This window comes from Puma concolor, chromosome A1 (genome assembly GCF_028749965.1).
Source record: "Puma concolor isolate L17-30 chromosome A1, mPumCon1.1.hap2, whole genome shotgun sequence".
Lineage (NCBI taxonomy): Eukaryota > Metazoa > Chordata > Mammalia > Carnivora > Felidae > Puma > Puma concolor.
The window spans coordinates 111,158,163-111,173,636 of NC_141667.1; the positions used below are offsets into that span (position 1 = coordinate 111,158,163).

General features: G+C 44.6%; 1 long non-coding RNA gene across 1 annotated transcript in view; it reads right to left on the bottom strand.

The window, feature by feature from the left end:
• Positions 1 to 604: 604 nt before the first annotated feature.
• Positions 605 to 15,474, bottom strand: part of LOC147584364 (uncharacterized) — a 158,620-nt gene continuing 143,750 nt past the window's right edge. The window contains exons 3-4 of the long non-coding RNA XR_015255397.1: positions 8,384 to 8,544; positions 605 to 835 (exon numbers count right to left, since the gene is read on the bottom strand). This is a non-coding gene — a long non-coding RNA (uncharacterized LOC147584364). The remainder of the gene's footprint in view (positions 836 to 8,383; positions 8,545 to 15,474) is intronic.

The window sequence follows — 15,474 nt, forward strand, 5'->3', positions numbered from 1 at the left end:
GATGCGGTTAATTATAACACCTTCCTCATCGGGCTGCTATGGAAATGAAATGTATGTAAAAAACCCACAAGATGCCTGGCACATAGAAAGTGCTCCACAAATGTTAGCCAAGGAGATGTTAAGAGAGGAGGAGGGTGTCAATGACACAAGGACTTGTCTACTGAGAAATTTTAAAAGGCAATTTTCATATTTCCCCTTGGGGAGCGAGGGAGACAGCCAGAGCTGTTTTTTGGGAACTGAGGGACATAGCTCACATCGTTGTTTCTGGGCTTAGTTGGAGGATGAGGAGGAGAGCAACTGAAAGCGAAATAAGCCTTGGGGCCCCAAATTTTGTAGGTACTCGAGTTGAAACATCTCCAGAATGGGAGTCTGGGGATTTACCCTGCAACCTCTAACCTAGAGCAAAGCCCCTAAACCAGGGAGATAAATAAATAGCCCTGGTACAGGACTCAGGTCAAAGAAGACAAGAGCCTGGAAGAAACTAGGGTTCTACTGTCTGGGTTTTCTTTTCATTCTCAAGCCTATTTTCCTGAGAGAGGCCAGGGGAGGGCGACTGGGATGGTTTAGCTTCCATTCTGCTACGTCGTTCACCTTGGAATGTCTTCTTTCCTTTTCCCTGGAACATTCCTATCTCCCTTTCAAGGCCAGGTTCAACTGTCCCTCCAGAAGGCCAGTCCTCCCTAGCTGCACTGTCTGTTACGGAGGTAGGAGAGGTTGCGGAGGGACCGTGACATTTTGGAAATAGCTACTTACCTTGGACTCCTGGGATTTCTATTTGCCACAACACACCCTGTGAATTTTTGCATCTGCCGTGACTTGTCATCCTTCTAAGTGCCTGGATGGAAATGGGAAGACAAGGAACAAACAACTGTAGGTTTTCTAAGAATTTGAAGGTCTGTGTCAAGCAATACGGCTTTGTTTCCTGCCCGGTATTGATTGTGAAGATCCGATGGCAAAATGGGAGCTGTTTGAGAATAGAGACCCTGCCTTCCTGACCTGTGACTGATGCCCAGCATTCGACACCTAGTGACTTGTCTTCTGAGACTGACGCTGTCCAACAGTACGATTGGGGTCAAGTCCCTGTACACCCTGAGCCCCAAACTATCTCTGTCACTGTCTCCCATCTTCCAAATATAGCCCTCTCAGGTCATGTGAATCTAGTCCACAACACTTCCTAATATTATTCTTGTCTGCAGACAACTGCAGACAACACCCACCCTCACCTCCTCCCAAATATATCCCTGTCCTTGGCCCACCCTGTTTCTCTTATACCTTGCTTCTGATGGCTCTTCCTAACTCATTCAAGTTCATCAACACTCCTTTTAAAATGCTGTCCACGGAACTGAACTCATTCTCCCCTCCTCCGGCCTGCTGCCCTTCTGCCTTCTCGTCTCTTTGTTAATTGAACCAGCCGTCATTCACGCCGGCTACTTCGCGCTCCGTTACCGCACCTCCTCCATCATCTCCCCCACTCGCCTCCCGTCAGGCACTAAGTCCTATTGATTGTTCCGACTAAATATTGAACAACTATAGTAGGTATTCAGACAGTATGTGGTGAAGGAATATAAATGAATAAAATTCATCACTTTACATTCATTCCTGCTACTTCTGCCTTGAGCGAGAGTTTTGCTTTGCTTTGCTTTTATTTTTAAAAATTTCAAATGTACAGAAAAGTTGAAAGAAATTGTGATGAACATCCATATACTATTCCCCTAGATTCATCAACTGTTTACATCTTGCCTCAATTTCTTCATTTCTCTCTCTCCCTCCCCAACACACACACACACACACACACACTTGCAAAAATGTGCTGAAAAATGATTTGAAAATTAGTCGCAGGCATTGTGACATATCATCTTTACACACTGCAGCACACATCCCCTAAGAAGAATGAAATTCTCCCTAGGAAACAAGTTATTTCCCAGAAATAGCTTTAGGTCCATGACTTCCGTGAGATCACATGCAAAATGTGGAACCTATGAGACGTTTTCTGGAAAGGAAGTTCACAGCGGGCCCCACCTCCAGTATCTCCCTCTCTAACCCAAGTAGGCCAGCACTCTGATCAGTTGTGGGGGTTTAGCCACCTTGGACTAGTACTAACTCGGAAGCTACCTAAAATACATTTAATGGCTTCCTCCTATTGGCTGCATGAGAAAGTTAAGGTTTCTTAGCATAACACCGAGAACTTTTGCGATCGTGCTCCTGAGGACATTTCCAGTCTCGTCTTCCACAGCTCTCTGCTCCCCAAAGGAAACTGGCCACATGTCTCCACCCCAGTCATGCTCTGAGCTTAACCTCAACCCACCCCCACTTCCTACCCACTTCCTGTCTTGGCAAATTTCTACTTTCCTTTCAAAACCCAACTCTGAGTGGCCACTGCCTCGGAGAAGTCCTCTCCCACCTTCTCCCCAGTTGTTTCTCCTAACATTTACATAGTTGTTATATTATTTATTGCTTCCATAGCTTCATGCTCAGTGATATTGTGAAGCACTCAATGTACAAGTAAGGAGATGCATGATGAAAGGGTCACACAGCCCGTGCCAACTGCCTGGACTCCCCATTCTCCCACCACCCAGTTCTCTGAGGCACGTTTGCACCCTGACTCCGATGGGCTCTCCTGGTCTTGGACCCTGGATTTGCCTTCAGCAAAGGCCTTTCTGTCTCTCCTCTTGTGATGCTCTTGGCTCCTGTAATTTTGGCAGATGACTTCACATCCACATCCGGACAGCCCCTTGGCTGTCCAAATTCAGCCACTTGAAAAGACAAACCTGCATCCAGACACGGTAAAGATTCCACAAGGTTTAGAGGGGCACAGATACCGGGAAGTGAGTATCTGTCCAGGCACTGAAACACCAGGAAAAACATGAGACAGAATCAGTTCCAAGGCTTCGTGAAAAAGTACGAAGCTGAACTGCAGGGCTGCAGCTACTGAGAACAGATATGAGGCTACGGAGGGGGGAGCCATAAAAGCTGGCATCGGGAGCAGTGGGAGGTACCCTGGCAGCACCCCTGCACCGAGATGGGGATAGAGAGCACAGGCTCGAGGCTGTGTTCTTCGAGTTTTCTAGGGTGACTGACTGTGCCTTTCCAACATTGGTACTGACACTCCGAAGCTAGAAATCAGATCCTGAGTTGCAAGGTGGCAAGCAGCTGGCCTTCTGGCTGGAGTCCAGGTCTGCAGCCCAGGTGAGACACCTGCGTTGCATTACTCCAAAGCAGAGTGTGGTCACGTGAAACAGAGCAATGGGTTGGACAGGGAGGGGTGACCGTTCTGCCGTGGGTCTAAACGCTTGCAGGAGGGGCTGCCAAAGAGGATAACACAGGAGGGGTTGAGGAGTCAGAAGAGAGGGGTTGGAACAGCCTGCTGAGCCTCCAGCCTCCCCAGGGAGCAGCACCCCAGCAACCATGGGCCTGTGCTGGGAAGCTAAAAGGCTGCTAAGCTCTGTGCTAATGTCAAGGCGGACCTCAGCTGGCAGCGCCCTCCTCCTCCTGCTTCCCTGGTGGGTCGGCCCCTGTGGGAGGTCAGCCTATCTGCTTTCAGAAATGTGGCTGCCCCCAGCCCGTGTCCCACTTTGGTTCTCTTCTTCTCCCCCCGCAGGAGCGCCTGGGCCCCGGTGAGCGATGGTTCTGAACGGATTCAATCCCCTGTGCTCCAATCGGAATGCATTACCAGGCAGGGCGCGTCAGCTTGGCGATTTGGCTTCGACAATAAATCTCCTTGCTTTCATGAGTTTAAATCAGACTTTAAAACATCGCCCTTAATGTTCTTTTAATGCAGTTTTCTTCTGAATGAGTTCCCTTTAGGTCCAGTCCTTGTCATTAATACACTCTCTTGGCAAATGAAGGAGGGCTTCTTCGAGGAAAACCCTGCCAGTTTAGGAAACCAGTTGAATTGCCTTGGTGATGCCAGGAGCCTCTTTTGCATTTTACAAGGACACTTGAGAAAACAAAACTCTCTGACCGTAAATTTAATTTTCTCTTGACAGCCTCAGTGTCTCTGTAGCCCCATAAGTTATCCATTACTTCTTTCTTCTGTAATTAAAAATCAAGGGGGGAAATGTACAGGATTAACAAGTTCTAATTTCCATTGATGAGCTCTAAGAGCTTATCAATAATGGGATCAGAAAAGCCGCTTCGCCTAAGCTCTATTTTTCTAGGGTGTCTGATTTTGATGGAGAATCTCCCTTAGGGTGGAAAGTGCTGGCTTTCCAAGGAGTCCCATTGCCAAAGTCAGGAAGAAGGGGCAGGGCAGGCCGAGTAAGTCGTTAGCAGGAGTGAGCAGAAGAGTGGCCTGGGCTTGCAACTTTTACAGACTCAGCATTTGGGCTCTGGGGAGCTGATTACAGGGAAAGATTAAACAGGCTGTCTTTCACACACATGTTCCTTTTCTATGGATGGCTTCTGCAGAAAAGGAGCTTGCATGTATCTGCTTAGGAGGAAGAAAGATATTTCCAATTAAAAGAATATTGGTGGTAATTCCTTTTGAGTTATGCGTTTATAGATAGAAGTGCTTTATCAGGGGATGGGGACATCCATCCTGTTTATCACCCACAGGGATATAGCTGAGCATGGGTTTCTCCAAGAGACACTGAGCTGATCCATAGCATCTGGGCCACGTCATTTCAAAAGCTGTGACACACAGGCTCCCAGTGAATGTGACAAGCATGTGACAGGAATGAGCTGTTTAATTGACACGTGCAGGTTCCACAAAACTCCCAAACAATCAGGTGCATAAATATTTCAAGCCAGGATTTTTTTTTAAAGATAGGGCAAGTGACATGTAGGAGCAGGAGCTCAGCCTCTGGCTTTGAGGTTCTTCTGTAGGAGAACCTGTTCTGCAGAAGAACAAAGTTCTCTAATATGTTCAACAGGGGTTGGGCTTATGAGTTTCAAGAAGAACATGGATGATTTGGTTCCAAAGCTTTCTTGCTTAGAGCTGGAAAGTTCAGGCTATCTCTGGAGACCAAAAAAACGCACAGGATAGCAGAAAGGGCCAGCAGCCAGGGATTCTATCAAAGTGATACCAAGTTGGCTCCTGCCACAAAGAACTTCTTAAACTAAGATTAGAGAGTCATAGACTACTGAGTTGTCCACTTTCAAGAGGTTACTTTTCTGAGTATCCTGGCAGCCTTCTGGCAAAGCATCCCTCCCTCCACCAGCAAGAACAGACTGTAGTACAGCAAAGTTTAGGTGCCAAGAACAGTCTCATCTATAGACTACTGGAGGCATTAACACCTGTTAGAAGTGATAATCTCACTCTACTCAAATGGTTGTGTTTGAATAGAGGGGTCAACCCTTATCAGCTGTGTGACCTTGGGCAAATTACTTAACCACTCTGAGCCTCTATGTTCTTTTCTGTAAGATAAAGATGATTTTAGTCTCATTTCGTAGTTATTATGAGGATTAAATGAGTGAATATAAGTAAGTCATGCAGAACAGTGCCCAGCATGTAAAAGACACTCAGTAATTGTTAATAACTTGAATATTATACCATCAAAGCATAATATTTCAGATCTTACTAAAGGCAGTATGATTGGCTTCTCACAGCTCTCTCCAACTCTATGATGTTTATTTATTTTTCAGAGACAGAGAGACAGAAGATGAGCAGGGGAGGAGCAGAGAGAGAGGGAAACACAGAATCCGAAGTAGGCTCCAGGCTCCCAGCTGTCAGCACAGAGCCCGATGCAGCACTCGAACTCACAAACCATGGGATCATGACCTGAACCGAAGTCAGATGTTTAACCGACTGAGCCACCCAGGCACCCCTCCAACTCTATGACTTTAAACAGCAAGACGGCCCATCCCACTGTTTTAAAAAAGTGGGGTGACTTTGGTGGTATCCAAGATGATCTTTGGAGGTTGTGTGGATGGACATTCTTAATAACTATGCATTTACTATGTATCGGGAAAAAATATCAAGTCCATTATTCTTTGAACATTGCTGATCCAATTGAAGATAAGGCTTTTAAAAAGTGAACATGTGCTATGCAATATGGGCAAAATCATAATGACACTTGAGCTGAATCTTAAAGGGTAAGTAGGAGTGGCAGAGGGAACGCCTAGCAGGGGGACTGTCTGTGCAAAGGACTGGAGAAAATTCAGCATAATAGCAAGGAAGAGAGACGGAACTGGAGAAGGAACAGTTAGAACATGGAGGGCCTTATATGCCATGTTAACAAGCCCCCCAGGTGATGGAAAATGTTAATGGATGGGGCTCAAGGGGACTTAAAGAAGGAAGATGGTTAGGACACTTGCCAATTAAGAGATGAGGAGGGTGGGAGTGGAAGCAGTGGTTGCACAGGAAATGACAGAAGCAGGTGCAGTCAGTACACCTTTGAAAGGTAAAAGAAGATGCTCAAGATTCTATCTGGACATCCAAATAGATGCTGTGCTTATAAAAAAAACCTAGGATTAAGGGGGTTGGTGAGAAAGATGATCTCTGACTGATGGCAGGGTAAATGGGATCAATTTAGTTTGGGACTTTGATTTGAGTTCCCTTTAGCAGACAGATCTGGACCAAAGTCTAATTCAAAGTCCATGGGAGGTAAGTAAGTGGAGATTCAGGGTGCTGGCTGGCTACTTGTTCAAGTGTGGTTAAGATGGGGAGAAGGTAGACCAAGGACAGCTCTGGGTCAAGGAGTGGAGAACCCTGAGTATGCCTGACAGGCTGACAGTGAGGAACCAGCAGAAGCAATGGGGAAGCTAAAGCTCGGCAGTGCCTTGGAGTCCCTGGACTGACCTCATTGGTGTCCTCAGGGTGACTGTGAGTCTTCAAGCACTTATACATGCTTTTGTCTTGGCCTGTCTCTATCTTCCAGCCCACTCTGACCAGCCTCCCATTGCTTCTGTCTATCCCCCCTTTCCTCCTTCATTCAGCAAATATTTTCTGAGCATCTATAATATGTTCCAGGGGCCAAGAGACAAATCATGGGGCACGTATTCTAGTGAAGGGAGGCAATCAACAAAACAAAAGGTAAAATGTGAACTGCACAGGATGGTGATAAGTGTTCTTGATTAAAAAATAAGGCAGGAAAGGAAGAGAGGGATTGCCTTGTTGGGTGAGGGGTAGGAATAGCAATAACAAGTAAGGAGATCAGGAAAGACATCATGGAGAAGGCGATATTTGTGTACAGATCTGGAGGAGATGAGGGACGGAGGGATATAAATATCAGGGGAAAATACGTTCTTCCTAGAGGGAATGGTGATACCAAATGTCCTGAGTTAGGAACAGCACAGCGACCTCCCCCCCCCCCCCCCCCCGGAAGGTGTCCAAGGTGACACTGAAGAATCAGCACACATGTCATCAAGACTCCATCCAGGTGGAGTTTGTAACTCATTGTCTTTGTATCCAGGACAATCAGCACTTAGCCTTGATTATGGCACAATTTTAAGTGAGCTACCATTTCACTGCTTATTTCTTCTTTGGCTCCTCATCCTTCTTGACCTCAAGCAATTGCTCCAGGGTGTACCCATTCGTGGGACCCACCTTCCTCCAAACCCATGGAGAGAACCTAGGGAACATAACATTCTTTCAACTTTTTGGTAACAATTTGGTATCGTCTACACCATATTGCTAGCTGGGTTTCCAGTCTGGAGCTAGGATTTAGGAGCAGTGAATGACACCAGATGGGGAAATCCCAGGATCAGAGGTATAGGCTGAACCGTAGGACAGTGAAACACCAATTCCTGTAGCAAAGGAAAGGGCAGGTGTCCCCTGTTCTGAATCTGGAAATCATTCTGGAGCACTGGTTCTGTCCTGTGGGAGAGGCCAGGCAAGGAATAATGACTGGTGGTTTTAAGATCAAGTATTCACAAAGTCAATTCAGAAAAGGTTGGCAAGCAGGGCAACTTAGGTAACCAAGAAAATGACTTAGGGACGTGCTGGTAGGCCAGTGTGTTAGACTAGGGTCAGCAGCAGATATGGGGGAAACACAAGTTCAGGGTCAGGAAATGCATTCCCCACTGCACCTGGAACAGGACGTGGTTCTGGCTTAATGGAACTTGGATCAGGCCTAACTCAGTGATGAGCCAGAGAGTCACTGGCTTGAGATCCTTCAATCCCCTGCCTAGAGACAAAACTGGTTCCAGAGTCTTGGCTGGGGCCAACCTTAATTGTGGGATTAAATGGCTCCAGCTTTGAAAACTGGGACGGCCACATCCCAGAACCCAGCCAACCCTTAAAAACATATGAACAATTTAATTGTTGGCTCCAATTATTTGCCAGTTCCTTTAACCCCAGTTTTGCCACAGCTAACTCTTAAAGGAGAATACTTCGTGGCCTCGTCTTTAAACTTGGCCATGTTACTTGCTTTGAGCAAACAATAAGTGGGTAAAAGTGTGTCGGTTCCAAGCCTAGGCCTTAAGAGGCCTTGCACATTCTTACCTGCCCTCTTGAACTTCTGCCATCAGCATAAGAAGAACAGACACTGACTAGTCTGCTGGTCCCAGGAGGATGGAGACAGAGAAACAGAGCTGCTCTGGCCGCTGCAAACTGAAGCACAGCTACCAGTTGAGCCCAGTCTACACCGGCAGAGCCCAGATGACCTGCAGACACAGGAGCAACAATGCGTGATTAGGGTTTTAAATTGAAGACAAGGACCAAACAACATTTTGCCTCAAGGTGCCTAGCACGGTGTTCTGCTCCCACAACCTCAAAATTGACTTGCTGCTTTCATGTGAGATGCTCACTGGACCCCAACTGGACATCTGGGTTCTTCATGACAAGGGGAAATCTAGACACTTCCATGAAAGTGACAGAAAGTAAAAAGCCACAAGGCAGTTTCCTTAGACATGAGGGGCAATGACCAAGCTTGGTGTTCTGTGCCTGCCCGTTGCACAGTCACAATATCTGAAGGAGAACACTGAAGGTCTATAGTAGTTTGGGACTCACAAAAAATAATTCATTATGCATAATGGTGATGTTGGCAGTGCATGCCAAATGGTTAAATCTAATGTAGCATACAGTTTCATTAAGGCACAACAAAATTAATCTATCCCTTCCCACCAGGAGGTTTAAACAAAAGCAATGGGGAAGGAGCTGCATGTAAAAAGCAGCAATTCATTAATGAAATGAAGACATGTAAAATAATTAGGCTTATAACAAGAGATTAGAGAACTAAATTAACCCTTCTGTTTACTTTGCACAGGATGCAACAGAGAACTTGGGCAAACCTTAAGTTATTATGGAAATGTCACCTCCAAAGATTAACCTGGTGGACGCCCATGGAAGGAGTCACCTGTGTTAGTCCCCAGTACAGTAACTTGGTTGGTCAGGGTTAAAACCGAATCTGTGAGGTATTCCTGCTTTGGTCCCAGAGACATGAAAGAAAGCAGGTACAGCCATGGGGTTGCAAATGAAACAGTTAATTCAAAAAAAAAAGTAGGGGTTTGATGTTGACATGCTGTATGCTAACTTGGGTAATTAATAATATTGAAACGAAGGGGCTAATCTAAATCAATGGTGGGCTGAAGCTTTCCTCTGCCTGGTTAGTAACGATAAGCCAAGGGGGACAATTGAGCTCCTTTTCTTAATAACTCCCAAGTCCTCATCTGCATGGGGGAGTGGTGGGAATGAGAACCTGTCCATGTGATGGAGTAAAATTCAGCTCAGGACAAAACAGACTGGGGAATGGGGTATGCACATCCTAGCAGGCATCTTCCCGGCCCAGGAGCCCAAGGCTGAAGCTTTTGAACTTGACCCTGGCTTCTTGCGTCTTGGCTCCCTAATTTAAGGGCTATAGGACAGATTTGCAAGCTTGGGTTTCCCCCACTGGTTCGAACTCTTCCATGTGTTGTTGGAAGAAGTCTAGACTCTAAATGCATTTACATTGTAAATCTGGACTCTGTGTATCCTGTCACTGAGACTGGGGACATGCCAAGAGCTGGGAAAGGATGACCATGGTAAGATTACACACCAAGGCTTTGATGAGGAGACAGCTAGAAGTGCCATGCCCAAGGGACACTGTCAGTGAGGGGTAAGAGGGCAGCAGGACATGGCCTAACCTGCTGACTCAAGCCAGATATTCTGGATATAGGAATAATGCCTCCTTTAGGATGCCATCCACAGTGGCAGCCCCACAAAGGACAGCCTGGCCCAGACCAGGGTATACAGTTCCCCAGAAACCCCACATGCTATGCCCAAGGCCACAGATGCTCGTGTATCACACACACTGGTGACACCATTTCTTCTCAGCTTGCCTTATGCTGATGAAAAGCAGTGGCCATTAATTCATCCTCTTTTTTTTTAAACTTTATTTATTTTGAGAGAGAGAGTGTGTGTGTGTGTGTGTTGTAGGGGAGAAAGAGAATCCATGGGGCTCGAACTCATTAACTGTGAGATCATGACCTGAGCCAAAATCCAGAGTTGGACGCTTCACATACGAGCCACCCAGGTGCCCCAACATTAATTCATTCTACATGATGAAGTGAGGATCAGAGCCTTGTGTGATATACTGAGAATCAAAATTAACTTTTCTTTGGTGACCGGTGATCTTCTGACATTATCTTGTTTCATCACCCAGTGTCAAAGGTATTGTGTTCCATTTTCCAGATCAGTAAACTGAAGCTGTCACATTAAGGAGATAGGCTGAAGTCATTTTAAAGAGGGCTATAACTTTTGAAGTTTTTGCAGATACACAAATCATCCTCTATGGCACCTTCCCAAACTATCTGGAGAGCAGAGCCAATAAAATCATTGTGTGCCAAGGGCTGGGGGGCTAGGGAGACTAGGGATAAGGTACCTCAAAGACAGTTGCAGTGACCTCTGAAAACTCTTTGTGCGGGTGAGTATGGAGAATGTGCCTTTATGGCGCTCCCCTTTCCCACCCCAGCCTCACCGGGAGTGGGAAGCTAAGCAAGCCATGGGGAGGAGTTAAGAGGAGAACATGGTTGGACAAACTCCTAGGGCTACTGGAAGAAAGCTGAGGCCTGTTTTTCTGAAGAGGCCCAAGTGAACAACAAGCATCATTTCCCATCTAAAAGTAAGGCAACTGCTTCAATACAAGTATCTTTACTAAAGGATATTTGACTTTCTGGAATTTCTGTAGAAACAGGACTATCCTACTTGAGCAATGTCGGAAAGCACTGAATGCTCGTCCTCCTGTGTGTCCCCCATGAATTCAGAAAAGCTATCTTTATAGCATTGGGTCTCTCCACACACAGCTCTCCAGACCCTCCCAAGCCAGAGAGAAAAGAAAGCAAGTATAAAGGAAAAAAAGACACCCTGTTTCTTCCTCTTTGAAGTTCTTGATGCTCATTCCTATTCTCCAGCTTATCCATGAGCTCCCTTTCTATTCATTCATTTCTTCTTTCATTCAGTGCTTATCTGGGTGCCTACCATGCTAGACATAGGGCAGGGCTCTTCTCTCGTGGTACGTATTTGTCACAATAACCTGGGAGGAGGGCACTGTTACCTGCTTTATGAGTGAGCTCACTAAGGCACAGAGGAGCTGAATGGTTTCCCCACACATCCAGGTTCACAGATGTTGGAACCAGCCTGTGAACTCAGGGCTCTCCAGCTCCTTCCACACACATACTGTTTTCCCTGCCCCATATATTCAGCCATCGTTTTTGCTAGAAATTTGCCATTATTATCCCCGGGAGAGAAGGCATTTTCCCCCATTATCCATATATTCAAATTGAGGTCCTAGGGTCATTCTGGAATAAATGAGTACTTAGAACCCCCTTAGACTGTTGATATCTTTATTAATCTTTAGTAATCTACTTTGCCTGCAGAGCCACACTCCAATTTCCAATGCTAAGTAGAAAGTCTCTCTCAAGAGGTGTTGTGTCCTTGATGGTACTTTAAACAAAGAAATCAAATTGTAAAATGCTGATCTGTGAATAGAAGATGCCCAGAGCCTAGCATAGTGTCTCGTACATGTTACGTATTTAATAAGGTTTTGATGTGAATGAACAAGTGAATGAAGGAACAAATGAATGACTCTGAAACGTACCCAGGGCTTCTCTGGTCTCCTCAGGTCACTGGCATCAACACAGACTTGTGTGGGATGTGGATCAACAGCACACAAGCCATGTGGCACTGTCCTGCTCTAAAGGTAGCCTACAGCTGGGGTACAAAGTACACAGTTCATTTGTGGAAATGCTTCTTTGTAGCCTTTGTCTCAAATTCCCCACAAAGGTTGGTAGAATTTGTTTTTAGGATTACCTGACAGGCATTAAAAGCAATTGACTTCAGAGCAAATACCGAAAAGTCACTTTGTTCACTATCATCGATTTAATGGGGATCAAAAGAAAATTGGGTGTGAATGTTATTTTTACAGAAACTTTTATTTATTGAAGATGGATAAATCTCCATTCTATGACCCACTTCTCAACTAATTACATTAGATAAAGGTGGGAGGAATTATGGAGCTAGTGATTTGAAAGTATTCAGACTCTTGACAAATGTGTATGAGGCTGAACACTTCAAAATATATACATAAGAGTGGATCCTGCATACCTAAATTCTGTGAAAGTGGTTAAGACCCGAAGTCAAACTGAAAGATTTTTCTTTTCAAATGTTTTTCTCCTAATCAGCCTCCTCTTCCCATTCCCCAAATCTTACTCTAATCTCCTGGGTCTTAGGCTCCTTGAACAGAAGGGGACGTACAGTCAAGCACATTCGGAAGGTATTCTTCATTTACCTCCTAGTGGATTGGCACTCTGAGTCATGATGTCTTTGGGGCCATTTTGTTACTGTCTCTGACCGTCCCGGTTCTGCAGTACCACCTGCTTTGGATTCTTGCAGTGGCTCTGAATAGCACTCTAGGGGAGTGTCAAGAACACTTGAGAAATGCCCAGACTTAACCAAGACACCTCCCCTCTTCTGTTAGTGGCTCTGGATCAGGTCCCTCCAATGAAGACGTTTTGGTAATTTTAGTTTCAGTTGAAGTTCTAATTTGTGCTTGGGTCGAGTTCTAGCTAGAAAAGCTTTCTCTTTACTACTTATGATGAGAGGACAGTCAGTTACCTAAGAGGTGTGATTAGAAAGGTGTCAAAGTACCTGAAGAAAAGAAATGCTCTTCTTCCACACCTGGAGCTCTTACTTTTGGGTGACCTATGTTAAATTGCGGATGCCTTGGGTTGGTGGCATATTAAGTTGGGTGTTACATAATTCTGTCATCCAATTTCCAACCTCTGAATATGTTTGAAAAAGGGGGAAAAAATTTAAGCTGGTTCTGCAAATAATCTCAAAAGTGAGTTTGAAAAGAATTTTGAGTGATAGAATATCACCTAAGTGGGGCCTCCAAAGTGGCTATTTGAAAGAATGATAATTACTGGCTGTGAAAGTTTTGATATGTTAAAAAAAAGATCAACATAAGTTTTTGGTGTCTTTTTTAAAAACATTTTTATTTTATTACTTTTTTTTGAGAGAGAGAGAGAGAGAGAGAGAGAGAAAACATGCACACGTGCAAGTTGGGGAGGGGCAGAGAGAGAGGAACTGGGAATCTAAAGCGGGCTCTGCACTGACAGCAGAGAGCCCAGTGAGGGGCTCAGACTCATGAACCACAAGATCATGACCTGAGCCGAAGTCAGATGCTCAACCAAATGAGCCACTCAGGTGCCCCTAGTTTTTGGTATCTTTGATGCAACGTTTCATGCTCAGGAAAGATTATTCAGATGGTTACTTTTTTTTTTTTTTTAAATTTTTTTTTTTCAACGTTTATTTATTTTTGGGACAGAGAGAGACAGAGCATGAACGGGGGAGGGGCAGAGAGAGAGGGAGACACAGAATCGGAAACAGGCTCCAGGCTCTGAGCCATCAGCCCAGAGCCTGACGCGGGGCTCGAACTCCCGGACCGCGAGATCGTGACCTGGCTGAAGTCGGACGCTTAACCGACTGCGCCACCCAGGCGCCCCTCAGATGGTTACTTTTGTTTCCAAAATTAATACTTAATTTACTAAGGTTATACTTTCAAATACGTTTGGTTTTTAAGTTCAACTTCCAAATATTATTTCAAAATCAAGAAAATTTTAATACTTGATTTTAAGGGGGCCTTTGATTAATTTTTTGTCTGATTTGCAAATTATTAAAATCCTTTAGAAACTTTAAACAGAGTAGGTAAATTTTTCATATATTCAATTTTCTTTTTAAGTACACCCTTTGTCCAACCAGCAAACCCATTTTTCTAAAAAGTTTTAGCTTAAAATCACAAAAACACTCATGTTAAATTGGAATTATAACCCTGTCCTAGTATTCTAATAAGCTAAATTCTGTTAGTCATTACAAGTTTCCCCAAATACTAAATATGCACATATTACCCACAAACACCCAAATATTAATATTATGAGATTTTCTTTAAAAATACGTATTTAAAAATGTTCCTGGGGTTAAGAGATGCATATCCACTAAGGAAAGAATTATGTTGTTCCAAACAATTTCACAAGCGGTTTTTAGGACTACATTTTTAACTGAATTAGGTTACTTAGTGATTAAAGAGGCCATCGGCCAGGACACCAACCAGATTCGTGTCTATGACATTGACGGGCCACACAAAGTCTCTATCAAATTTATAGTTGCTTTGTCCACCCTTGCCAAATGGCAACATCATATCATTATCTTATATCTGACTTTTAGAGTCTCCAATCACTACATCTTACTTGACCACTTGCATTGATTCAACTTCTCTCTTTACTGTGTCATTATATATACATAGAGATAGACATATCAAATTATTCATGTTAGAGCCACAAGTCAAAGAGATTTAAAAACGTGTTCTTGAATCTCATCATTTTATCTAATTCTGTGGTCATTGTTTTAAAGTTAGGTCATGCCAATGAAAAAAATCAATCAGAATATTTTATTGTTATGCCTTATCAATACGCATGAGTGTTGACCTTTCTGATTTCATCCTAGGAAACTCTAATGTAAGCTCACTCCCAAGACCTCCCTGCAATACACACACTCACTTGGCCCACATGGGACTTTGGCTTCCTTACACCACTGCTGCAGGAGGTGGGACACTGTTTCTGATATCCTGGAGTTCATAAAGTATTTCCCATGTTACCATCATTAGGCAAATTGCTTAGCTCCCATGTGGGTGTTGCTTGGTACTTCACTAAGTTGGACACAAGGTTATGTCATGAGTCGGGGAGGCAGTAGATCTCTTCACAGCCTGCATTTCTTCATGTGCTGTTGCAACATACAGGGCATTTCTAGGCAAAATCAGGAGGCAAGTGAAGTGTTGTTTTCTGGAATCCTTTCTTCCCGGGTTCTCGTCTTCCAGAGAAAGCCTTTGTCTGTGATTACCTCTAATCTATTAGGAGAGAACAATTTGGCTACCTGCACTAGAATTCTGGTTGATAGCAGTCAGGGGGCAAGTGAGGGGACATGAGAAACCCTAAAAGGATAATGAAGTTAGAGAGCGTAGCAGAACTCTTCTCGGAGCCGAAGAAAGCTGCTTAGCAGAGAGGACTAACGTGCTGGTAGTGGTCAATTAAAGGAATGGGGCAGGAAGGACTCAGTATCGTTCT